General features: G+C 31.4%; 1 long non-coding RNA gene across 1 annotated transcript; it reads right to left on the reverse strand.

Moving 5' to 3' along the window:
* Nucleotides 1–3,707: 3,707 nt before the first annotated feature.
* On the reverse strand, nt 3,708–8,977 carry LOC118042579 (uncharacterized). The gene is made up of 3 exons (XR_004686477.2): nt 8,840–8,977; nt 8,108–8,211; nt 3,708–3,887 (listed from the first exon to the last, which is right to left on the reverse strand). It is a non-coding gene; the product is annotated as an uncharacterized lncRNA (long non-coding RNA).
* Nucleotides 8,978–27,056: the final 18,079 nt, after the last annotated feature.

Below are 27,056 nucleotides of genomic sequence, written 5' to 3' on the forward strand. Positions count from 1 at the left end.
TATTTAGCTCTTGCAATTGTTGATCAATGATAGCTGTAAATATATCAACTTGGTAGTGATGTTCAACTGTTATTAATTTTTCTTTACGACGAGATCGTCCCACACTAGAAAAACAAGCATCCATATCAGGAACTTCAATGTCTTGATGCTTACAAAATGAAGTCACTTCTTCTAAAAGAGTTTTCCAACCATCATCTCTTAACTTCTGAATTAAAGTCTTTGTAGTAGTCACTAAATGCATAGCATTTAAAATGTCTTGAGATTTTTGTTGTAGAGCTTGGCAAAGCATATCAGTAATTCTCATAACATCCTTCATTATATGTAAGATGAATGCAAAATCAAATGACATTAGCAACTTAAATGAAAAAGATGCATCACCACGTTGAGAATAAGTAGATCCATCTAAAGCAATGTTTTCAAGAACCAAACAAGTTGCCCCATACATTTTTATCAAACTACAAATTGATTTGAAGTGCGAACTCCATCTGCTATCTCCAGGTCGTTGCAAACCACCTACTTGATTAACTTCTTTACCCGTTTCAATCTCACCAATATCAACTAAATGTTAAATTGTAGCTGCTTGAAAAGCTCATTATTCATCATTACGCTTACAAGAAGCACTAACAATGTTAATAATAAAAATCAAATTCTGAAAGAAAGTGTGAACATTAGATATTTCTCTAGCTGCAGCAATAACAGGCAATTGTAATTGATGAGCTAAGCAATGTACATAATATGCATAAGGGCAATCATTAATGAATAAAGATTGCAAACCATTCCATTCTCCACGTATATTATTGGCACCATCATACCCTTGACCCCTAATATTTTGAACATCAAGATTATAATGAGATAAAACAAAGAAAATCTCTTCCTTAAGAGTTGTAGCAGTTGTATCTTTGACATGAATTATATCCAAAAATCGTTCTCGTATAAATCCATTTCTATCAACAAACCTAATAACAAGTGCCATTTGCTCTCTTCTAGATTCATCTCGAGCTTCATCAACAATTAAACAAAATCTTGCATCACCAATCTCATGACGAATTGAAGACTGAACATTTTTAGCAAAGACATACAAAATTTCTTTTTAAATTTGATGTGAGGTGTATTTAGCATTTTATGGAGCATTACCCAAAACAAGAGCACCTATTTGTTCATTGTATGATGCTAAAAGTTCCATCATTTCAAGAAAATACTTCAGTTTTTTTATTCTGGACGTTCATCATGCCCTCTAAAAGCACATGCTTGAAATATGAGCCAACGAACAATATCTATTGAAGCTTTAATACGCAATCAATTATTCTGAATTTCTTGAGTAGTTTGCCTCTTAACTACCTTCTCAATATGACATGACTGGTTTTTCAAAATTTTCAAGCACCTGGTAGCAAATCTATGAGCTGAATTTGAACCTTTTCCCATATGAGTCAAAAAAGCACATCGTTCCCCATCATTAACTTTCTTCCAACAATTAAATCCTTTAACAGTAAATGTGTCTGATCCTGGCTTTTCAGATGGTTTACTTGGAAATAAATAGTAAGGGAAACAAAATGCAGTATTTTTCTCTGAATATTCAAGCCACGGATAACTTTTGAACCAATGAGATTGAAATCGACGAGGATGTTTATTACCAGTTAGCGGATATTCAGACATCAAAGGTTGATATGACTCCAAATTAATGTATGCCCTTCGAATTTCATCTTGTTAATTAACCAGGTATTCCCAAATTTGAGGACGATTGCTTGAATCTCTAATTAAATGAGCAATATCAATTCTAGTAAGAGGCTACTCACTAATCAGTGCAGGTTCTTTGTAAACTGAAGCTCATAGAGGCTGCTCAACCATAACTTCAACATTACTTGGAGTTGGTTCACTAGGTTGTGAGCTATCAATATTTTTCCTTTTTTTTTTTCAAAAAAAATCAATTCTTCTTATTTTGTTCATGGTTCAACCTAAAATCAAAACATATATAGTGATAAAAAATTGATAATTTTGGTGGCTCTGCTAAAAACAAAACATAAAAAAAATTCCATGCATAATCAAAATAAACCAATAAAATATATCTAATTAATTAGAAAAAAAAATCACTATAACAAGAATTCAAAAAACAATTGTTAGAACTAGCAAATTTGAAAAAAAAAAAGCAAACAATTATAAAATTATAAAAAAAATCTTATTAAATTCTTAATAAACATCTCAAAACAAAAAAAAAATATATTTTAAATTTGAGTTATCGATATCCAATTACGTACCTTGTTTTGTTTACTGAGAGATAAATCAAACAATACTCTACTTCAATCTTTCCACACAAAAATTCTATTTAGGATTTTTATTCTTTTTTTTGTTTTGGTGGCTGCGTTGGAATTGCAACAATTTATATTAGGGTTGTATTTTGTAGCCTATAAGAAGAGAAAAGACAAGAAAGACATTATTGATCCCTTTATATTTTTTTTCTTTCCCCAGTAGATAATTTGTGACATTACTTTCCATATAGACTTATTTTTTGTTCACAATCCATTAATTAATTACACAAATTTGGTGGGCTGTGGGACCATACCCACATTTTTTTCACCTTTTGTTCGATAATGTGCATTCAACTCTTCACTGCTTCACTTAGGCGCAGAGACTGCATGTTCGATAATGTGCATTCAAAATGATTTACCCCTAAAAAAAAGAAAAAAAAAAAAGAAGTCTTGTAGGGGCCCGGGCCCCTACTTGCCCCCCTTCACTCCGCCCCTGCGTATCAAAAAATCAAATACCTTAATGTACATTTATTTTTTAATTTTTCAGTTTAATTTTTGGTTATCATCAACAATTTTTTTTTTTTATTATTGACACATGTTAAATGCATATATTACCTTTTCGATCTGTATTTTTTCTGTGTCAACAAGCATGTTAAAAAAACCTACACATTCTTTTTTGCATTGAAAGCGGGATAGATAGCTAGTTACAACCTTTTATAAAACACGCCCAAGTATTCTGGAGCTATACCATTTTTGTTCGTATCAATTTCTTATCTTGTTCGGGATTCTACAAAATTGACTAAAAGAGGCCAGCATCGCAGCTGGCTCTTAAATTATATTTCCATGAAGAAAGACCTTAACTACAACTTCGAGTCAAAGGGAGCTCCTACTGCTGCAATTCCCACAAACAAATCATTGGCAAAATCAAACACCTCTCTAGAAGAGGAAATAATGGAGAAAGGATGATGAATGCAATCAGCTATTAAAAATGTTTACAGTGATAGATTGAGAACATAGTCATACTGTTATCTCCTATTAAAAATGTTTGCAAATCATAATTTGAAATAGTTTAGGTCATATCTACCTGAGCACATGTATCCCATGAACAACCCAAATGTACAAGTGATCCTCAAGTTTCATGAAAAGTGAGAATTATTCTGGCAAACGCAAGCTCTAGCAGGAAAAGTTAAAAACCTACTCAAAGCACATATTGCACAATAATAACATATAGCTCCTGTATTGTACGCTCTTCTGAATCACAGAAACAGCTCTCACAACAGTAGAAAACCCCTCTGAATTTATTTCTGAACGTAAAATATGATCATTTCATTTCAAATTGCTTTATTCTGTATTTTCAGGCACAAGTAACAAAAATAAATGGAAACGAGGATATGAATGATAACCACCTACATCGGCAAATGATGAATTATAGCAATGTGTGATCTACCACTACTCCTCTTAACACTTACATATATATACAAGAAAAAAAATGATTACTACATCATCTTTTAAATCGAGATCCCTTGTTCAATCTACCCCTACCATTATTCTTTCCATCCCATATAGAAGCCCAGAAGAACAGAGACATCCAAAAAAGAACAGCTAAGAAGATCTGAACACGATCCTGCAACTGAGAGAGAGTTGCTGCAATGCAATAAATTTCATAAGAGCCCGAGCAAATAAATAGTAATCAACTAAATTATTACTTTCTTCTCTAGAGAGATAGATTAACAGGTTGAATTTACCAACCTAAACAATCAAGTAATATAGCAATCACCAACAAATTCTCGATATCAAGAATATTAAGCAGGATCAAACGTGCCCTGACCATCCAAAAACTCATCACCACCACACAACTTCGGGAACAGGCTCTAGGGAACCACAAGTGGCACATATGGTCTCACGAGATGGGAAACCTAACAGATAGTGTATTGGAAGCACTAATCATTACTACTCTTGATGGTAAATCCTGAACATAACAACAACTATGAGCTACCACGCTGACTATTAAAAACTATGGAGGTGATCGAAACCTTCAATGACCATGGGTTTATTACATGTCGAAACTCTCATAGACTAAAACTCTCAATTTTTTTTTTTTTTTTATTCATCCAAATTTCACTTGTCAAAAGGCTATTACATCCCTTTATATATCCCTTTATATAGTAAAACTAGAGAACCTTGACAATATGAATAGAAAAATAAAATAAAAAAATTATTCACTTTAAATAGGAAAAATAAAATTCTTAAACTAAATAAAAAAATAACTAAAAAAATATTTATTTTCTTAAAAAAGCTTTTCCATCAGTTTCCCTAAATTGAAAGGAAATCATTTTCGAGTTCAAATCATTCACTGTTAATGGTGTGCAAAAATTAAAAAAACAAAAAACATATATCCCTAGTTTGAACTCGGAATGGCCATACACCCTATTCTTTCAAACCAACCCCCAACAATCAGACACCTTACCATGACACACACCTTACCATGACACCCTCTGAGCCCAATAGGCTAATCATGATATTTTTAGGCCTTGACCCAATACCCTTGCACAAGCACACATCATATCTTTTGAGTTTTGGAAAGTAAGAGCGGGCACCTACCACCACCCACTAGTACACACCTACACACCACTAAACCACCCACTAGAGTTTGTGATGCACACAAATTCTCTTTGTAGAGGAGGGGCACCAACCTCTCCACCAAAAATACAGCAAAGCAACAACCTCACCATCAATGACAAAGGAAGCATCAATATTTTTCACCAATGTCAAAACAAGCACAACAACCAATAACTTAACTTTTCAAGTATTCTCCATCATTACACTACTCTCCACGAGGTAAACTACTGTGATCAAGATCTATAAATACATTAAATCCCCAGGTAAACATAAACATTTAGGCCATCCAAGTCATTTCAAAAACTTTATATACCAATTCATTCAATCACACACTCCCAACTATCTTCATTCTATTTCTCTTTCTCCTGTACATTATTTTCACCTCCAATATTTGCTAACTTAAGCATTGGAAGGTCATTTGTTTTTACATAAATTAGTAAACCTAGAGACAGCCTACATTCAAGCTCATATAGTTCAGCCAATCCAATCCTGAAGTTTCCACAACCTTATCACAACCTTATCAACAAGGCAAAACCTCATTGGTCACGAACCATCCTCCATCAAGAAAACTTCCAATACATCATTCTTCAGACAAAACCTCATTAGTAGAAAACTTTCTTTCTCTACCATGAGCGCGGTCCTCTGCGAACTCCAACCATAGTGATTCAATAACATATTAGAAATTGTTGGGCCTAGATAACAACTTACGCAAACGAAAGATAAACGGGTTTTGTTAAAGGTCAAAACCCTTAAAGACTAACAAGGTTTGTTACAAGTCAAAACCCTCAATAACTATGGAGAGACTCCTAAAATACTTAATGTTTTGTTCATCCAAGTCTCACTTGCTAAAGAGTGATCACATTTCTTTATTTAGGAAAAATAGAAAACCCTAACAATACTGAATGAAAAAAAATAAAAAATAAAAAAACTCTTCCATTTAAGTAGGAAAAAATAAAATTCTTAAACTAAATAAAAATAACTAAGAAAAATATTTATTTTTCAAAAAAGCATCTACATCACTTGCCAACACTCTCTCAAAGCATTATGATATAACCAAATTGTGTATCTAAGAGTAAATTTAGGAGCGTACCATAACATTCTCAAACAACACATTAAAGTACCATAACATTCTCAAACAACACATTAAAGGATCGTATCCAAATTCTCCATTCATGAATCCCTAAATCCGAAAATCATCCTTTTTTCTAGCTAATAACAATTCTCGCAAACCTTACAAATCATTTGGAAACTCCATTTGTTAAATTAACATGGGAAACACATTGACAAGACCAAGTCCAAGTCCAAGTCCAAGAAGATGTTTGGACACGTTAAACGACTTTTTTAATGAAAAAAGACAACTTTTGATTTGAATAAGGGTAACATTTTATCAGTGTTCTACAGGCCTTATTACTTAGGACATTAGTTGGCTAGTGGCAACCGAGGTAAGGAACAACCCAAATTAAATCCAAAAGATGTTGTTCGAGATTTTTCTTTATTTTAATCATTATTTTTTGATTCCTTTTCTTAGTTAGGTTTTAGAATTTTAATTTGATTTGGTGTTGATTAGCCAGTTCAATTTAGCCACTAATGTTTCTCAAGACTTAAGGTTACAACCCTATATTGTAAACTAAAAAAGTTTTGAATAAAATTCTAAATAATCAATCTTCTATTTTTTTTCTTTTTTAGTTTACAATATAGGGTTGTAACCTTAAGTCTTGAGAAACATTAGTTCTTTCTTCCAATATACACTGTGTCAATTAGTATCATAGCAGGTTGACATGTTCAATGGACAGAAATGTTGACAACATCTTCCCACCCTACGATGAAGGAGTGGTGGCCATCTAGGGCATTGGACTGTGATAGTTTGAAAGCTAGCACGGAGAACCCCATTGCAAAGATTTGATAACAGAAATGTTGACAACATCTTCCCACCCTACGATGAAGGAGTGGTGGCCATCTGGGGCATTGGACTGTGATAGTTTGAAAGCTAGCACAGAACCCCATTGCAAAGATTTGATCAATTAGATCAACTACCAAAGGGAGAGAACCCCGTTGCAAAGATTTGATCAATTAGATCAACTACCAAAGGGAGACGCAAACAAGGTTGTGATGAGGATAAGAATGTGCCTAGAGACTTACCTCAGGACAAAACAAACCCAAAATCTATTCCTACAAACCAATACAGGCATCATGACTATATGGAGGGTGGTGTTTATGACGGGAAAAGCATTGAGGGCTTAACTCACAATCAACTTTTTTGTAGACATGTTCCTAATTGCGATGAAATTCCTTTATTTGATGGGGATTTTTTAAAATAAAAGATTTTTAGATGGTTGTCAAAGTTAAAAGCATGTTTTCCTATTGAAGAAAACTCCTAGTTATTAGAAGGTAGGATTTGCAATACATAAACTTGCTTATGAAGCCAAAGATTGGTGGTCCTATATTCTAGATGATAGAGTTTGTGTTGGCAAGCTTGTAATTCCATTATGGCAAACAATGAAAAAATTATTAACATTGAAGTTTGTGCAAGATGATCACAAAAAGATTTTATACAAGGCCTTCAAGCAAATAAATTGTTATTACTTGCTTTTTGTTCAACTTTCTCAAATATTAAAGAGGAAAAATGTAGAGGAGAGCTATTACAAACCCACAAGGATGCCTTGCAAAGAAGAAAAGCTTACATAGCTAATAGTAACTAATTAGGTGGCAATGGAAACCAGAATGAGAAAATAGTTGATGCAATTAAAACCATCATAACAAAGTTGCGAATGGAGAGTTAACCATGCAGGTTAAACTATAGGTCATGGAGGAAAAGGGGGATGCTAAGAATTGTGACCAGATAACCCTTGATGAAGAAACAACTAATGAAAGCCACCAAATATATGATCTAAAGACTAAAGTTGAAAATCTTTTAGTTCTAATGGGCAAACATTGCAAGATATTAATGCCTAGAAATTAAAAACTCATAAAGCACGAATTCTGGATCTTAAGAAGAAACATGACAACCAAATTCAGCTTTCAAAGCAAAAACAAAAAAAGAAAAGTGATGAAGCTCAAGAAATCAACAAGGCAACAATCAATGATGTTGAAGAAGAGCATGGATTGGTAGAGGTCCATAAACCATCTCTTCGCAAATGAAAGTCATCGATTGATGCCAAGTCAAAGGATGAAAATATCATTAAACTAAATACAATGGTATATTTGAAGTATCTATTATTTTGGAATGGAAGAGTTCATTTTTTTACCGTGAACTCGAGAATGAGTTTTTCTCAAGTGAAGAAGCTTGAAATGAGATGCGTATTGACAAGTCCAAGTCCAAGAAGAAGTCTTGACGCATCAAGTGACCTTTCTAATGAAAACAGACATAATTTTTATGTGAGCGTTAGATCAAACTGAAATTTTGCTAGTGTTATACAGACTCTGTTTCCTATGGAGTTGGCTGGCCACGGTCAAGAACCTGCCCAAATTAGGCCCAGAAGATATTTGGGATTTTTCTTTATTTTCCTAATTATTTTTGAATTCCTTTCCTAGTTAGGTTTCAGATTTTCACTTGATTTAGTTTTAATTAGCTAGGTCAGTTTAGGCATTATTTAAATAACTTTGTAGCTTATTTTTCAGAATAGAGTTAAGATTGTTTATTCAAAAATTTATTCAGGACTTTTCAGTTGAGAAATTAGGACAGTGATATTAGGGCTTGAGAAACACTAGTTCTTTCGGTGCGTAACAAATAATAAGTGATCTGATAAGGGTTTAGTCAAACATCAATCCCAGTTGCCAAACAGGCCCCTAGAGCTGCTACAATCCTTGGATCATTTCAACTAACATTAAGTCACATATTCACAGCTAAAAAGAAATATTCTCAGTTGTAAAAACACATATTCTAGCATTTAATTTAAGCAGGCAAATGGTTCAACAAGCTCAAAATTCACAACCATATATAATGATGATGATGATATAGTTTGATTCAGAATCGGAACCTTGGGGGTCTTTTCCGGGAGGAGGGTCGGACTGAGGCGGCGGTAGGGGAGGTAACGCGGCGTGGCAACGGCGGAGCCGAGTGGTGGGACTCGTGCAGGGCGGCGAAGGAGGGAGTGAGAGACGCAGGGAATGGATAGAGAAAGGGAGAGGAGAGGGGTTTTGGGTTGGAAATGGTAGTGGTTTAGGGTATGCGGATGAAGGAGAGAAAATGGCCATTTCTGAACTGGAGGAAAATCAAAAGACCACTCTTCTTTGCCTCTTTATTTTTGTAAATATTTCTGTCTTCAAAATTATCGCTAGATCATATGATTTTTGGGCTGAAATAGAAATGGATTTGTGAGCCGAATTTAACTGAAATTTATTATTATCTCCACTTTCGTTTTTCTTTTTCTTATTTCTTACGATATCTTTTAAAATAACAAGTCATATCATATCATCTCTTTTGATTTTACTTTTCAATATTACTCTTATTTTCTTTTAAAATGAAGTATTCATCAAATTGATTAATTTAAATTTATTACCGACAAATAATATCTGGATTTATACAAAGTAATTATTTCATAAAGTATCACAATAAAATCTTTCTTGATTACTTATAATATATCATTTTTTTAGGTAAAATAGATTTTTAATCCACTATTGTAACGAATCACTAACAAACCAATCAAAAATTTATTAATTGCTTTCTTAAAAATTAATATTTTTAAGATTAAAAAATTCGTTCCTTCCTAACTAAACTAACAATGACAAAAATACAATAGTTAATGGTAAAATTGCTTGCAATCACATTTAACATGACTTGCAAACAAAATTAACAAATTTAATGTATATAAATTCCTTTAGTTTTTTTCTTGTTAATTAAAAATAAATTTGACAAGATCAAAAATATAATAATAGAACATGATTATTTTAATTTTTTATATATATTTTTTTATTTTAATAAATTTTAGAGTATTAAAGGTCTTAATGAATCATTTTTAATCACAAATCAAATAGTGACTTAATATGTCTTATAATCATTTTTTTTTGTTATTTTGGAGTATAAAAAAACTAATTTCCGGTATCTTTTCATTTTAAAAGGGATTTTTATCTAATATTTATATGACATGTCTTGGAATTTAATCAATTTTGAAATTTTTTTTGAATAAAATTATCTTTGTATTTCCAATTATGAATAAAAATAAAATTTCAAATATTACTTTCACATAAACATTTATTGATTTCAAGACTTATAAGATAAAGAAAAAGATGCAATGTAATCCTAAAACATAAAAAAAAAAAAAAAAAAAAAAAAACAAGGTTTTAAACAACAAGGTAATATAATTGTATTTGCAAGATCATAGCACTCATTTCTTGATAGTCATGATTTATTTTATCAAATGCCAAACAACACCTCTCTATTCATCAGTTAATTGCATGATTCACTTAACATGTACCTTGATTGTCTTCTTCATCTGCCCTAAACATTTTGGTGATTATAATATTTTTGAATCCAAACGATAATAATCCACGCCCAATCAAATTGTTAACTTGCTTCTCGACCTTTGGAGATGATCAATAGAATGACCTAAGGCTCTTGCATGATACTTAATTTTAGCATTTTTATTATACCATTTAGAAAAATATGGTTAGATAGGTTTAAGTGATAGAGATACTATTTGACAAGCGTTACAGGGTGTTAATAAATGTTAACAAGAGGAACTTGGAAGGGAGATGATTGTTCATTGTTTTTTCTTTTATGGTTTGGACCTTCTGTATGATGTTTAGGCCACAGTAAAGATGGTGAAGGCTTTTGACTTTTATGGTAGAATGTAGCTTGTTGTGGATGTGAAAGGGATGCACTAGTGTTTACAAATTGAGGTATTTGATGAGAAAAATTAGGATAGTATGACTAAGGTTTTTAGCCTTTTATTAACTTGCTTGTTCATTTCAATTGTATTTTCTTCAAAACTTTCTAGTTGCATTATCATATCTTCCATCTTCTCTTCTTTTAACTTTTTTTTTTTTAACTATTTCAGTTATAACCACCATGTATAAGAATTTATTTAAAGTATTGAAAATTATAAATCTAAAGTAAGAAGCTTTAAAAGTATTCATAAATATAAAGATCATTTTATTTTTAGATAGAGAAAGGTTGATGCGGCCACTTCAAGCCACATTTAGTCATACTCTTTAATGGATTCTTTGGGTCCTTTATATATATATATATATATATATATATATATATATATATATTGCAAACTAGAATGGTATGGAGCCATGTCTATTTTAAACTTGTACTAATTTTATGAAAGCATTTGTTAACTCCTTCCACCTTTAGATCTTGGTATTTTCCAGACACATGTATCAACTCAACGTTATGTTGTTTAATCTCTCATAAAGAAAGTGGATAAAAACTTTCTTGTAATGAGCTATCTCGGCCATTTTATTACAATACACTTTGTAGATGCTTTATATGACATTTTGTGACACTATGTTTGATAAATTCATGAACCTTAAACTTTTTAGGTACCATAATATCAAGCACAAGGTACATTTTAGCTATCTTTATTAGGTCATAAAGGTATACATCTTTTATTTTTTAAAGTAGTTTTTTCATTGCAGATAATTTCTCAAAGGCAAGCTCTTCTTCCATCTTGACCCTCTAGTTTTATCTACTGAGAGGTCAATGGTCAGAGCAATATAGGCTTATAGTGTTTGTGGTACATTTATGAATGGAAAATACATTATTAATTGGGATTCTAAGAAAGTGTTTGATACCCTCTAGAGGGAGGGAGGAACAAATAGCCTTAATGACATTGGTTGTAAAATAAGGTGAAGTGGCATTTATATATGAGTTTGTCTCTGGTTAGAGGTCTCTTCCTGTGATGGTATAGCTTATAGTGCTCACTCTAATAGGCTAGTAAGCATAACAACCTCTCCTTTTAGGCTCTTTATCTCATCTAGTTTCTTTATTCTAGTTGTGATCTCTCTTTCATTTCTATTTGTCTTTGTTTAGATCTAGGACATAATTGAACTTTTACAAGGGGACATTAGGGGTGAGTATTTTCGGTTCGGTTCGGTTCGGTTTTTCTCTAAAAAACTAACCAAAATCAACTTTTAAAAAACTTAAAAATTCAAACCGGAACCGGTTCAAACCGACCAGTTTCGGTTCGGTTATAAAAAAAAATCCGGAAAACCTGTATTATTTTTTTTTTTTGGGCTTTCTAATAGGCTTGTAATTAATGTAAATATTTTCTAATTTTGTTACAAAGTTATATAACAATATATTTAATATTTTTTGTCACTAAATATTCATTTATATTAAATTATTAGTGCTAATATTGTGTTTAATATGTTGCAAGTCTTTCTAATATTTATTTTTTGGAGTTTGGACTCCTCATGCATCAAAGTTTAAATAACACACACACACCAAATTAAAATTAAAATTACAAAGCATTGCCTTTAAAAGGGCTTAAAAAAACAACAAATAACATTGCCATAAAAAATAAAATACTTCATGCAAAAAATATAAATCTTCATTGTGCACATCATCTCAATTAAAAAGCACATCAAGATGACAAGAACATTGCATTTTGATTCCGTAATACCATTGACATCAAAACCTGAAAATCAAGATCTAAAATTATAACATGATAAAATAAATTAGAATATGTAAAAATAAAAAGTAGTATTTTACCATCAAAGTAACTTTTAAACTAATTATCATACGTTACTAAATGTAACTTTCCACCAAATTCTACAAAATAAAAAATTAGACATGTTAGTTGATTGCAAAAAATTTAATTAATAAATAACAAAATAAAAGGTGCAAGTTTCTAAAATAAATTACCTAACTTAAGGTTTTCGTAGATTTCAAGATCATTTATCAAGCTTCTAATATTAGTTTGGAATTGATCCATGATGCAACCAATTTTGACAACAAATGAGTGCTTGAATAGTTGCTGGAGATAGGGAACTTCGAAAGTGATCAAGTACACGACCACCTGTGCTAAATGCTGATTCAGAAGCCACTGTGGATATAGGAATAGCCAGAACATGTTATGCAACCTTTGAAAGTGTCTTATATTTCAAAGCATTACTTTTCCACCAACCCAAAATATCTAACTTATCATCATTAGGATCCTCACAACCTTCAATCAAATACCTCTCAACCTCATTTTTATTTTCCACACTATCCACCTCCAGCAAATGTCTTTTGAATCGAGCCAAAGTGTTAACATCTACCTCCACATCATCAATAGCATTAACATCCTGTTTATGCCTATTATTATCCACCACTTCATCAATTTTCAAATAAAACTCATACAAGCTCACCAAAGTATCTTTTACCTTATTTGTTAGCAATTGTGATTTGTCATAATCATACAAATCACCAAAGCAAAATTTCACATATTTCAACTTCAAACGCGGATCTAAGACATTAGCCACATATAACAAAAAATTCTGATTTACTTCACAACCCCAATACTTCTCAAACTTTAACATCATATTTATGCCATTCCACTTAAAATACTATCTTTACTTTTACACAATTGCAACAAGTTTGTATGCATGTAAATCAATTCATTGAAGAAAGAATTTGATGTGACATGTAATGAGCCAGAAAATCTCAATGTAACCATATAAAAGATCTTTAAGAACTTAACCAAAGTTCTTGCATTTTCCCAATCCTCCAAACCAGGTGGCCCTACGTTTTTTTTATTCCCCTTTGAATCAACCTTTAAAAAGTAACTCATATACCTAGGTTTTTTTTCACCTAACCTCACAAATACCTTTTCAAACTTTTTAGCAACTTCTAGCATAAGATAAGTTGAATTCCATTGAGTTGCAACATCTAAACACAATGATTTTTTACACTCTATATGCAACTTTTCAGCCCACTTCTTAAATGCAAGATGCCTTGACGGTGAAGATCTCACAAACCTAATGGCATTTCGAATCTTAACAACTGAAACATTAATCTCTTTCAAGCAATCACACACAATGAGGTTTACAATGTGTGCACAACATCTAACATGCAAGTGCTCATTTGACAATATATTAGTTGGTCAATCTTTCATCACATTCTGTAAATATGAAATGGTCACATTATTAGAGCTTGCATTGTCTAATGTAATGGTCAACAGTTTATCAATCCCCCACTCTAACAAACAATTCTCAATAGCTTGGCCAATTATCTCACCCATATGATTTGAAACTTGACAAAAATTAAGAATTTATTTATGCAAATTCCATTCATTATCAATCCAATGAGATGTTAAACACATATAGTTAATATTTTGGATTGATGTCCATGTATCTGTTGTCAAGCACAATCGTTGACCCCTAAGAGCTGTCCTCAATCTATCCTTCTCTTCAACATAAAGTTTCAAACAATCTCTCATAATTGTAAAACGAGAAGGAATGTCAAATCTAGGTTGCATAGTCCTAGCAAACAATTTAAATCCCCGACCCTCCATAAAATTAAAAGGCAACTCATCAATTATAACCATCTTTACTAGTGCTTGTTTACATTCATCATAATTATAACCTACTGCCTTAAGACTTCCCACATTTTGTTCTCCCAATTCACCCTGCTCTATCTTAGGTTCTAGTACCAAAACCTTTTGTTTCTTATCAACCACAAAAGGAAACTTCTTGCACACTTTTAAATGACTTCACATATTACTTGTGCCATTAACAATAGTATGACATGCATAATGTTTTCCACAATAATTACATTCAACTCTAGGGGCTTTAGGATCAACATCAAGTTTTGTAAAGTGATCCCAAATTTGTGACTTTTTTCTATCATCAACATTTCTTTTCCTAGATGCAAGAACTTGAGGTTGTTTACCTTTTGTATCTGTGGTGGATCCTGCATTAGTTGATTCTGTGTTAGGTTTTGAAGTTGGAGAAGTGGTTGATGTTGGTGTAGTGCCCGTGGATGAAGCATTTTGAATTTGAGTAGTTTCTATCTGTTATTACATAATGAAAATATATTAAAAACCAATAATTTATAATGGATTAACAATAGTATGACATGTATAAGTTCAACTGTACTTTTAAATATTATTTTCACAAATTAAGTTCTTTTATTTTGGTTGATATGATGAAAAAAAAAGTATGTTGCCGAGCATATATATATAATTACAATATACTTGTATTATGTATATATATATATATATATATATATATATATATATCAAGCATTACAACATAATAAAAGCATAATACAATCTCAGCATATATATATAATTACAATATACTTGTATTATGTAATTATATATATATATATATATATATATATATATATAAACATTATTCTCTTTTCATAAAATAAAAAAAAATCATATTTTTGAATTGATAAATTAAAATCAACCGAATCCCCCCTTTTTTAAACACAAATAATAAACATTATTCTCTATTTTTTTAGCACACAGCACACCATAATAATGGATTAACATTTAGCAATGATATTTAAAACAAATATAATAACATTTTTTTCCCACACAACACACCATTATTCTATGTCTTTACCCATTTTTCTCCCTGATGTAATAACATCAGGTTCATAATACTAATTCACGGCACAAAGAGATTTCTTTAGTAATGATCAAGTTTTACCACTACTAGTGCCAATTATTCCCATTTCTTTCAGTGATGTGCTGTTAGCTAGCTTAGCTTTAGCATTTGGAACAATCAATCTGCGTTTTGTATATTAAATTAACATGCAAGAGTTTGTATATTAAATTAACCCTCATTCCGATATTAATCTAGATTCCATTATTTTTTCATTGCTGCTCATGAACTTAATAAATAATAAAACACGAATTCATTAACATATTGTCTTTCTCAGCAAAGAAAAACAGTAAAACACATTGTCTCAGTCATAAATTTCTTCTTAACTAGTTTATTAAAAAATAAATAGAATCACAGAGCATATGTTCAAAAAAAAATAGACAAATTGACAGAAAAAAGAAATCATACCTGGTGTGACACGATTCAAGGTCGGGTGTGATAGAGGGAGGTGACTGCTTATTGGTTCGCTAAATCTAGAGTTGGACTCTGGAGGTTCGGTGTGCCAGTGTGGTGTGTGTCCTACGATTCAAGATCGGGTGTGACCATGTGAGAGATGGATATGGTTGACTGGTGTTCGAAGATGAAGATGGTGGCCGGTGGGAGAGGGATGTGGCTGAGTCGCCGACTGGCGTTTGAAGATGAAGATGGTGGGGGCTGGTTGTGGTCCAGTAGATGAAGATGGATTGATTTCGATGTGAAATTGTGAATTGTGAGTTGAGGGAGCAGCTCAGAAGCAAGGATAAAGACGACTGGAGTATGGATGCTAGGGTTAAGAAAAATAACGTGATTTTTTTTTTGTATTTATAGTACCCCTTAAACCGAACTGAATCGGTTCGATTCAGTTGGGGTTTTTTTCGTTTCTAGTTTCTGAAACCGAATCGAACCGAAAATTTTTGGAAAAAAATTAATCGGTTTCATCGGTTTTTTTTTCGGTTATTTTTTTCTTGGTTTTTTGGATTTATTCGATTTCTCGGTTTTTTTGCTCACCCCTAGGGGACATATATTTCTTCCTCTCAAGCTTAAGGCTTATTTGATATGCATATATATAAGAAAAATATATAAATGAACATAAAAGATTGAATCGAGTATGCATATTTGTTATTGTTTGATTTTGCTATTTTATCGAGAGTAAATGGATGAACTAGATCACATTTTGTTACAACATTCTCATTAGGAACATCAAATTCACAAGAATTTTGGTCAATTCAAGGAAAATTTGTTAACAATACGAAACAAATTCTCACCAAAGATTTCTCTTATAAGAATTTATTTAAACAATATTTAAACTCAAACTAGTTATGTAACTCATGCTTTGTTGCGAGTTGGTTAAAAAACATTTTTAGCATAAAAAAATAGAGTTCATTCATCGCAAGTGTGTCATAAAGAAGAGGAAAAACATCCGCATTGTGATTCAAAAACCCGATCAAGCTAAATATGTTGTATTAATTTTAATAAAATAATTAAAAAAGGCAATAATAGTAAAAATAAAAAAGGAAAATACTGTGAGGAAAATTTTTTTTTTTTAAAAAAAGAAAACAGCGTAGCTAAATTCCAAACAAGTTAAACACGGAAGGATGCGATTGTAGTGGGAAAAAAAATCAAAGCAAAATAGGCTAGGTGTGCTGTTGGTCCTTAATGTTTGGCCCATTAAAAAAGAGATTTGGTCAGCGAGCCAAACCTCTCTAGTACATAAATGAAAAAAAAAACTTTAATGTGAAAAAATTATGAAAAAACAAAAACTCAAGTAAATACGGGTTAACATATAAAACCTACAACCTTAAACATAAGACCTCGATAATCCTATATAAAAAAACTAAAAAAATTAATGAAGTTAAATTCCCTAACAACATAATGATGGATTATGAAATAGATAAAAGAATAATTAAAAGAAATATATGTAAAACAAACTAGAGTTAATCCATGCTAATATTTAAAACCTGTCACTCAATTTATATAATTGAGACTAGCCTATAGAAGACAAACATGAAAAAATAATGAAACCAAATCCCCATTTTAAAAAATATCAAGGGATGAAATTGAAAAAAAATAGAAAAAAAATATAAATCAAGATGTCATAACCTGATTTTTTACCCCTATTTTCTTACTCTTTTTTTTTTTTTGAAAAATCCAAAGAATCCAAAACAATAGCAAAGAATAATAAAACAAAATCCAAAAAATATATATTTTTAATGGATTTGCATCATTTTTTTACATTTTCAGCGTCTTTCCAAAAGAATTAAAAATTAAAAATTTACTTTCGATGTGTTCAATTTTTAACATGTTTATTTCAAAATCATTGATCAATTTTTTTTTATTGAGTAGACATTGACGTTGCCTTTTTCAAAAATATCAAAATACCAAAAAAATAAGATACATAAAAAATAAAAAATATTTCGACAACGAAACCAAAGTGTAAAGAAAGAAAATGATGGACCAAAGTGATTTTGGGTTGTTTGGTCACCGAGTTTGTTTAGGCCCCAAGCAATTAAAAAGAAAAAAGACAAATTTGTTTTGCCTATAAATAAGTGATTGTACCACACAAGAAGAAGGGGAGGAATTTTAAAGGGAGACCATTACAAAAAACAAAACTAAAATAAAAAAATACTACAAAAAAAAAAAATCATCTCCAACTTGCACACACCCATACAACACAAAAAAACCTTAACCTATTTTTTTTACGTTGAGCCATCAATCCTAAAGACCACCCAAACATTTCCTAAAACAACTACTCTCTCTTATCTCTCTAGCATAACCTTCTTTTTCCCTACGCTCGCTATTAATAGCTTTAAGCTTCTTTACCAGCCTACACCAAACCCCATCCCCATCCCCCAACCGTTAGCTTTCTCGCCTTCTTACACTGTGACCGATCCATTAACACTACCAACATCACTAGGAACATAAAAATCACCATCCTCCATTTTTCATCCAACACCTCATTTCCTTTTTATTATCACCGCTAACCACACCCAAACCACTAGCCCTCCACGTCCATACCAACAACCTCCACCAACTCAAACAACCAAGCTTATCACTAGCCAACAACTCTCATATGAAAAATCAAACCATGTAAACCAAATCATTTAAAGAAAGAAAAAAAAAACCCATATCTAATAAGAAAAACGTGCATCTTTCTATCCCATTTTTTTCTTCATTTTATTTTCAAGAAAACCATACCACTACCATTTTTCCTCACACCAATTCCATCGAACACCACTAATGTTGCCTAACCATTCATCACCAGTGCAACCATAACTTAATTGCGACCAACACTTAAAAGCAACAACCTCGTCTTTTCGTTCCCTCTCCACTACCAATAGTAGTTAACACCTCCACCGAGAGTAACATCAGCCTCCTTCATTATCACCCCTAACAACATTAGCCTCACGACCTGCACACACTTCAAGTAAGAATTGATGGACAAATAGTAAGGTCACCATATGCAACAATGAATATGATATGTCAAAATATAATTAATGTCCTATTGAGGGTTAACCTTAGCAAGATCTAGCTTAGGTAAGGTTTGGCTTAGCTGATTTATTTCTAAAAAGTTTTTTAGGTGTCCTAGATTGTTTAAATTACTAGTAGGATAACTTGCCTCTTAACATTATGAACATGTGTAAAGAAATAATTCTACGATAGCTTATGAAAAGGTGAGTTCCATTCCAAGAGAAAGTCTAAGTGAGCATCAATGAATAAAAGTTACACTTGTCACCTGAAGCTCCTTATCTAATCCTAAAAATGGATGAACTTAGGTCTAGAGAATTTATCAGGTTTTTGTTAAATGTGTGAAAGTTTAAAAAATAATATGCATGCACATTCAATTCAACAAACTAAGATAAACTCAACAATAAACAACATAAATGCATAAAATTAAACATAATAAATAAAAATATTCAGCAATAAACAACAATAGAAGCATTAAAAGAGAAAATACATGCATATATGGTTAACCTTACTCCTCAACGGAGGTGTCATGCTATTGTTACCCGATATAAATTGGAACCTTTAAAATTAAAAGGAAAGTTAGAAAAATAGAGTAGCCACTTGGTACTTAAAGAAGACTAATAATCCTAAATTATACATTGATTCCAAAGATTTAAGTAATTGGTTAGTTAAGCTTAAAGGAAGATAAAGATCATCCTTACCATAAAATTTCTAAGGAATGTTACAATTTTTTTATGTTTTCTCATAATTTTATTTTGTGCAAGCCATTAACTGTTTAATTTATTTTATGAGCTTATTCATAAACCATTTATTATTAATGGATGTTTGTCGAGTTAGTGTCAGACCCTAAATCAAGAGTCTCATGACTTGATATTTTTTTTTTAATTCTATTATATGTTTATTTATTTATTGAACTTTATCATCATCATCATCATCATCATCATTATCTTGTTTTTAGAACAAAAGTTGAACATAATACAAAGTTTAACCCACGTTAGTCTCTACTTAGAGAAGACTCTTCAACTTATTATCGGTGTTGATTTTTATTTTAAAACATTGTGTGGGGCCCTTATTGATCCCTAAAATTAAGAGAATCTTTAATATAACTTAGAGGTGAGCAAAAAAAAATAGAGAAACCGAATAAATCGAAAAAACCAAAAAAAAATAACAAAAAAAAATTGATTAATTGTTTTTCAAAAATTTTCGGTTCGGTTCAGTTTCGGTTTCAGAAACCAAAAACCAGAAAAACCCCAACCGAACCGAACCGGTTCAGTTTAAGGGGTACTATAAATACAAAAAAAAAAATCATGTTATTTTTCTTAACCCTAGCATCCATACTCCAACCATCCTTGTCCTTGCTTCTGAGTCGCTCCCTCAACTCACAATTCATAATTTCACATAGAAATCAATCCATCTTCATCTACTGGACCACAACCAGCCCTCACCATCTTCGATTCTTCATCTTCAAACACCAGCCAACCACATCCCTCTCCCACCATCTTCATCTTCAAACGCCAGTCAGCGACTCAGCCACATCCCTCTCCCACCGGCCACCATCTTCATCTTCGAACACCAGTCAACCATATCCCTCTCTCACACGGTCACACCCGATCTTGAATCGTAGGACACAAACCACACCGGCACACCGAACCTCCAGAGTCCAACTCTAGATTTAACGAACCATTCAGGCAGTCACCTCCCTCTCTCACACCCGACCTTGAATCGTGTCACACCAGATATGATTTCTTTTTTTCTGTCAATCTCTCTATTTTTTTTTTTTGAACATATGCTCTGTGATTCTATTTATTTTTTAATAAATTGCTTAAGAAGAAATTTATGACAGAGACAATGTGGTTTACTATTTTTCTTTCCTGAGAAAGACAATATGTTAATGAATTCGTGTTTTATTATTTATTAAGGTCATGAGCAGCAATGAAAAAATAATGGAATCTAGATTAATATCGGAATGAGGGTTAATTTAATATACAAACTCTTGCATGTTAATTTAATATAAAAAACATAGATTGATTGTTCCAAATGCTAAAGCTAAGCTAGCTAACAACACATCACTGAAAAAAATGGTAATAATTGGCACTAGTAGTGGTAAAACTTGATCATTACTAAAGAAATCTCTTTGTGCCGTGAATTAGTATTATGAGCCTGATGTTATTACATCAGGGAGAAAAATGGGTAAAGACATAGAATAATGGTGTGTTGTGTGAGAAAAAAATGTTATTATATTTGTTTTAAATATCATTGCTAAATGCTAATCCATTATTATGGTGTGCTGTGTGCTAAAAAAATAGAGAATAATTTTTATTATATGTGTTAAAAAAGAGGGGGTTCGGTTGATTTTAACTTATCAATTCTAAAATCTGATTTTTTTTTTATTTTATGAAAAGAGAATAATGTTTATATATATTACAGCATAATACAATCTCAGTATATATATATATATACTCGACAACATACTTTTTCTTACAACATATCAACCAAAATAAAAGAACTTAACTTGTGAAAATAATATTTAAAAGTACAGTTGAACTTATACATGTCATACTATTGTTAATCTATAAATTATTGGTTTTTTTAATATATTTTCATTATGTAATAACATATAGAAACTACTCAAATTGAAAATGCTTCATCCACAGGCACTACACCAACATCAACCACTTCTCGAACTTCAAAACCTAACACAGAATCAACCAATGTAGGACCCACCACAGATACAAAAGGTAAACAAACTCAAGTTCTTGCATCTAGGAAAAGAAATGTTGATGATAGAAAAAAATCACAAATTTAGGATCACTTTACAAAACTTGTTGTTGATCCTAAAGCCCCTAGAGCTGAATGTAATTATTATGGAAAACATTATGCATGTCATACTATTGTTAATGGCACAAGTAATATATGGAGTCATTTAAAAGTGTGCAAGAAGTTGCCTTTTGTGGTTGATAAGAAACAAAAGGTTTTGGTATTAGAACCTAAGATAGAGAAGGGTGAATTGAGAGAACAAAATGTAGGAAGTCTTAAGGCAATAGGTTATAATTATAATGAATGTAGACAAACACTAGCAAACATGGTTATAATTGATGAGTTGCCTTTTAATTTTGTGGAGGGTCGGGGATTTAAATTGTTTGCTAGGACTATGCAACCTAGATTTGACATTCCTTCTCGTTTTACAATTATGAGAGATCGTTTGAAACTTTATGTTGAAGAGAAGGATAGATGGAGGACAGCTCTTAGGGGTCAACGATTGTGCTTGACAATAGATACATGGACATCAATCCAAAATATTAACTATATGTGTTTAACATCTCATTGGATTAATAATGACTGGAATTTGCATACACAAATTCTTAATTTTTGTCAAGTTTCCAATCATATGGGTGAGACAATTGGCCAAGGTATTGAGAATTGTTTGTTAGAGTGGGGGATTGGTAAACTGTTGACCATTACATTAGACAATGCAAGATCTAATAATGTGACCATTTCATATTTAAAGAATGTGATGAAAGATTGGCCAACTAATATATTGTCAAATGAGCACTTGCATGTTAGATGTTGTGCACACATTGTAAACCTCATTGTGTGTGATGGCTTGAAATAGATTAATGTTTCAGTTGTTAAGATTCGAAATGCCATTAGGTTTGTGAGATCTTCACCGTCAAGGCATCTTGCATTTAAGAAGTGGGCTGAAAAGTTGCATATAGAATGTAAGAAATCATTGTGTTTAGATGTTGCAGCTCGATGGAATTCAACTTATCTTATGCTAGAAGCTGCTGAAAAGTTTGAAAAGGTATTTGTGAGGTTAGGTAAAAAAAAACCTAGGTATATAAGTTACTTTTTGGAGGTTGACTTAAAGGGGAATAAAAAAAACGTAGGGCCACCTGGTTTGGAGGATTGGGAAAATGCAAGAACTTTGGTTAAGTTCTTAAAGATCTTTTATATGGTTACATTGAGATTTTCTGACTCATTGCATGTCACAACAAATTCTTTCTTCAATAAATTGATTTACATGCATACAAACTTGTTGCAATTGTGTAAAAGTAAAGATAGTATTTTAAGTGGAATGGCGATGAATATGATGTTAAAGTTTGAGAAATATTGGGGTTGTGAAGTAAATCAGATTTTTTTGTTATATGTGGCTAATATCTTAGATCCACGTTTGAAGTTGAAATATGAGAAATTTTGCTTTGGTGATTTGTATGATTATGACAAAGCACAATTGCTAACAAATAAGGTGAAAGATACTTTGGTGAGCTTGTATGAGTTTTATTTTGAAAATTGATGAAGTGTGGATAATAAAAAGGCATAAACAAGATGTTAATGCTATTGATGATGTGGAGGTATATGTTAACATTTTGGCTTGATTCAAAAGATATTTGCTGGAGGTGGATAGTGTGTAAATAAAAATGAGGTTGAGAGGTATTTGATTGAAGGTTGTGAGGATTCTAATAATGATAAGTTAGATATTTTGGGTTGGTGGAAAAGTAATGCTTTGAAATATAAGACACTTTCAAAGGTTGCATAACATGTTCTGGCTATTCCTATATCCACAGTGGCTTCTGAATCAGCATTTAGCATAGGTGGTCGTGTACTTGATCACTTTCGAAGTTCCCTATCTCCAACAACTGTTCAAGCACTCATTTGTTGTCAAAATTGGTTGCATCATGGATCAATTCCAACTGATATTAGAAGCTTGATAAATGATCTTGAAATCTACGAAAACCTTTAGTCAGGTAATTTATTTTAGAAACTTGCACCTTTTATTTTGTTATTTATTAATTAAATTGTTTGCAATCATCTAACATGTCTAATTTTTTTATTTTGTAGAATTTTGTGGAAAGTTACATTTAGTAACGAATGATAATTAGTTCAAAAGTTACTTTGATGGTAAAATACTACTTTTTATTTTTACACATTCTAATTTATTTTATCATGTTATAATTTTAGATCTTGATTTTCAGGTTTTGATGTCAATGGTATTACGGAATCAAAGTAAAATGTTCTTGTCATCTTGATGTGCTTTTTGATTGAGATGATGTGCACAATGAAGATTTATATTTTTTGCATGAAGTATTTTATTTTTTATGGCAATGTTATTTATTGTTTTTTTAAGCCCTTTTGAAGGCAATGCTTTGTAATTTTAATTTTAATTTGATGTGTGTGTTATTTAAACTTTGATGCATGAGGAGTCCAAACTCCAAAACATAAATATTAGAAAGACTTGCAACATATTAAACACAAAAGCACAATGAATATTTAGTGACAAAAAATATTAAATATTATTATAGAATTTTGTAAACAAAATTAGAAAATATTTACATTAATTACAAACCCATTAGAAAGCCAAAAAAGCCCAAAAAAACAAAAATAATACAGGTTTTTTTGGTTTTTTGTTAAAAAAAACGAAACGAACCGAACCGAAAACCCTGGTCGGTTTGAACCTGGTTCCGGTTTGAATTTTTAAGTTTTTTCAAAATTTGATTTTGGTTAGTTTTTTAGAGAAAAAACCGAACTAAACCAAAAAATGCTCACCCCTAACATAACTATTAAAATCCAGGTTTAAACAAAATATATCTTTAACTTGATGAAAACTTGTTGACGCATTTTTTTAACACATTTTAAAGTTAAAAACATCATAATGGGCCTATGCTAATCCTTAAGATTAGGAGAGGCATTGACCTAACTGTTAAAACTCAAGTTTTTATCAAAATCTAATGATAACTTGACAAAAACTCGTTCACTCGTTATGAAACTCATTTTAAGGTTAAAAGTGTTATGTTAAGGTTTATGTTGGTCCCTAAAAACTAGAAGACATATCGATCTAAACCATTAAAAAAGCTAAGTTTAAATCATGATATGACACAAGATTGACAAAAACTTGTTGAAGTTATTTTCTTTTCTTTTAAAAAATAAATATTTTACAGCAAAAACTATGTATCAAAGCCATCAACATGCAATATAATATATTAAAAATTAGGGGTGAGCAAAAAAACCGAATAACCGATTAAACTAAAAAAATTTTAAAAAAAAAACAACAAAAAAAACTGTACAAAAAAAGACCTAATTAATCAAATTAAAAATCACAAAAAAATCAAGTTCGGTTCAGTTTTCAAAATCTGAAACCAATTGAATTGAACTAGTTCAACTAGGCCAACACTTAAAAAAAAAAAACAAGTATAAATAAGATGTTTTTTTGTAACCCTCAACCTAAAGTAACATTCTAAAGATAGCCGCTCCCTCCCTTTGGTTTGCTCTCTGCATCTCTCGCTCTTTCTTCTCTCTTATTTTTCTCTGTACTCCATAATCCACATCCCACAATTGTTAAGAATTGTTAAGCTCCTGCTTCTCCATGCTTATCTGTCCTTCTATCAAAGGCACACCGTTCTTCACTTGATTTTAATTTTTTTAGTTCAACCACGCCTCTCTTTACCTTTTCTTTTGCTTTTAACTTTGTAATTGCTATATAATTTTTCATACCCATGTAATTAAAGAAGATTGTTATGCCAAACCAATGAAAGGTTTTTCTGTTATTTTTTTGATGTTGGTCTTGTGAGGACAACAATTGGACATCAGGTTTGGTTATTTATTGAAGAAACCAAGTATAAAAACACCACACACTTAATAGATGGTGTGGATCTATGTAAAAATTTGTAATTAGTTTCTAATTGTTCTAGTTTTACATTTGAATAATTCATATCTTTTTATCTTCATTTTTTTTTTCCAGTCAAATGAATTCTTTACTTTCTTCTTTTTTTTTTTGTATTTTTTTGCGCAAAGATGAATTTTTGAGCAAGAATCTAACAAAAAGAAAATTAGTGTTGGATTTCTGGATATTCCTAACCGATTTAGCTTGTTGAGAAAGCCAAGATTTCTCTCCTAAGCATAAAGCTATGAAAACAGAAATAATACGAATTGGTTTAAACGGTTTGGAAGGGAAAAAACTGAACCGAACATGGTCGATTTGAACTGGTTTTCGGTTCGGTTTGGTTCAAAAACTTGAAAAAATAATAATTTTGGTTTAGTTATTTATTTTGGTCCAAAACCAGACCGAATAAAAAATGCACACCCCTATTAAAAATGACCGCAACTCCTAACAAAAATAATACACACCTAACATAACAATTAAAAAAAATCCACACATAACTTAACAATTCAAAACAACATCAACATATAAATTTTGCAATTAAAAAAGACCATCAACACAAATCAAATTTCACACCAAGACCAAACCATTACACCTCAAATAAATTTGTTGCAACTCAATCCTCCCAACCACATCACAAAGCATTGATTCAGAACTTATTCCACCTTAAAAACAAATCCTTGAAATATCCATAACCCCAAGGTTGCCGTACAATGGTGTGGACCCAAAATATCAAATATTTTGCACTCATTCACAATAATACATAATAAATTAAAAAAATTAGCAATATGTAATATATTTTCATAAAAAAATCAATAATATGTTCAAAATTATCTAAGAATTTTTTAAGTTAGAAACCAAACTTCGGGAGTGGCTAAAATCGGGCTAAAGCTGCTAAGAATGAATGAAGGAAATGATAGAGCATTTACTACATGTATTAACAAATGATAGTAGTTGTATGGCGCATTAACCACCATGTCATATGTGTGTCTCCTTCCTTTTATATCTATATGAGTTGTGTTTTTCATCACCATTTTTTGAGGGAGATTAAAGCCCTTAAATTTGTTGTTTTTTTTTTTTTTTTGTTATTGACTAGATTGTTCTCTCTCTTTCTCTCCCCTACAAGTTGGGTTGTTATTCATGCTTTTGTTGGTTGGACTGCTATGTAGGGAGTTATTTGGTGTAAAATAAATTTAAGATTTAGAATAGGTTGTCGATGTTGGTTTTGGTGGATGAAGAGAGTAGTTGTGTTTTTTCAGAGGTTTGTGAGATGTTGGACACGTTGTTATTATAGTGAGAGATAAGTCAACGCTAGCGATATGGAAGTTGTTGGTGTTGTAGTGGCTAGTTCTTATTTTTGGGTAGGTACAGTAAGTTGTCACTGCCTTTTTTTTTGTTTCTTTTCTTTTTCCTTTTCCTTTTCTTATTCTTTCTCTCTTTTTTTCACATTATTTTTCTTTTTCTTTTTATTTTTTCTCCAAACACTTTCTCTCTCTCTTTTTTTTTTTTACTAAATATCACTTATTGCAACAAAATTTTTCTCTCTAGGTTCC

This window comes from Populus alba, chromosome 1 (assembly GCF_005239225.2).
Source record: "Populus alba chromosome 1, ASM523922v2, whole genome shotgun sequence".
NCBI classification, from domain to species: domain Eukaryota; kingdom Viridiplantae; phylum Streptophyta; class Magnoliopsida; order Malpighiales; family Salicaceae; genus Populus; species Populus alba.